Here is a 1,509-nt window from a genome sequence, read left to right as displayed (position 1 = left end):
TCTCTTTGCAAATTCCAACAGTAGTTTGCCATCATATGTGTATCCCACCTTCCCTGGTACCGATTCTCCATAATATTGATATCTTGGCGAAATCTTCCTCCTTATTCTTCGCTTAAATTACCCAAAKTTTCGGGAAATCGGTCCAAGTGACTKTGCAAATAATGGATTTTAATACTCATGTTGCAGCCAAGGTCTCTGAACTTATCCAACATATTCTCCATATTCTCCACTAATTGAACAYAATTTAGAGCTTTATTATTTCCCAAGAAGTTTTTTATAACTTGCACGATCAGTTTCTATCATTGACTTATCAAAATCGTTGTCACTCATAAACTGCCTTATTTGGGGACCGTCAAAAACTCCTGCTCTAATCTTATCTCTACTTAGTTTAGACATTTCGCTGCAAATATATGYAAAACATTCCCATCGCGATTCAGAGCCTTAACAAACTGCTTCATGAGTCCTAATTTGATGTGCAACGGTGGTAGGACGATCTTTTCACGTGAAACTAAAGCTTCATTTACAATATTTTTATCGCCAACAATCATTTTTTCTCTCGTAGGCCAATATTTTGCTTGGATATTCTATCATAGAGACATAAAAAGTAAGGGTACTTAGTATAATCACTCTGTTGTCCAAGAAGAAAAATGACCATTTTAAGATCAACACAAGTGATCCATTGGTGGTCTTGGTATTTTATCTTTGTCATCATTGCCATTGTGCAATAAGGCTCACTTCAAACTTCTCTTGGACTTGTCCACGAAGAGACACCAATCGCTCSGTAGATACTTAGATAGCCCCATTTGACTTCCTTAGTAAAAAATGTTAAAAAAGCGTTATCCTTGGTGCGGTAATAAGTTATTTTTTTCCACGTTCTTACAATTTCTTATCACTTAACCTCGAAGCTAACACTTCAGACGCTTCTTTTGATAAGGCCAAATCCCGAATTAAGTTATTCAACTCGCATTGATTAAAACGTTGAGGAATAGTTTCTGTGTCTTCGAAAACACTGTCACAATCACTTAGATCATTAGCGGCATTATGTTCAAACTCCGAACTCGGCTCTGGAGAACCATTCAGTTTTGGAATGGGAACATCTTCGGAATGGGGAATTGGACGGCGTGCCGACGGTAAATCGGGATACTGCCATTTATTTCGATTTTTCCTATTAATACCAGCAATACTCACTAAACAGATGTAACAGTCGTCCAAATGATTTTTTGGGCTCTCTCCAAACCATCGGCACACCAAACTTAAGCCTATTTCATTTTTCTTGAGTCCACTGTCGCAAATTAACAGAGCACGTATTTCACACAATGTGTGGAGCCCAGTTTTATCTTGGTCACCAAGATCAACTCCAAAGTAATACGATTTTTTAACAAATTCCCAAATTGATCTTATGTTTTCTTTAAAGGTGTATTCTCCACAAATGTAACAAAATAAACAGACTACACAAAAAGTAGTATTTTCGGAAACTGCTTGTACCGAATTTTATATACCATCCAGTAA

This window comes from Bactrocera latifrons, unplaced genomic scaffold, assembly GCF_001853355.1.
Source record: "Bactrocera latifrons isolate USDA-ARS-PBARC rearing strain unplaced genomic scaffold, ASM185335v1 scaffold_156, whole genome shotgun sequence".
In the NCBI taxonomy this organism is placed as follows: Eukaryota; Metazoa; Arthropoda; class Insecta; order Diptera; family Tephritidae; genus Bactrocera; species Bactrocera latifrons.
The sequence above is the reverse complement of the archived record's forward strand: the minus strand, read 5'-3'. Positions refer to the sequence as shown.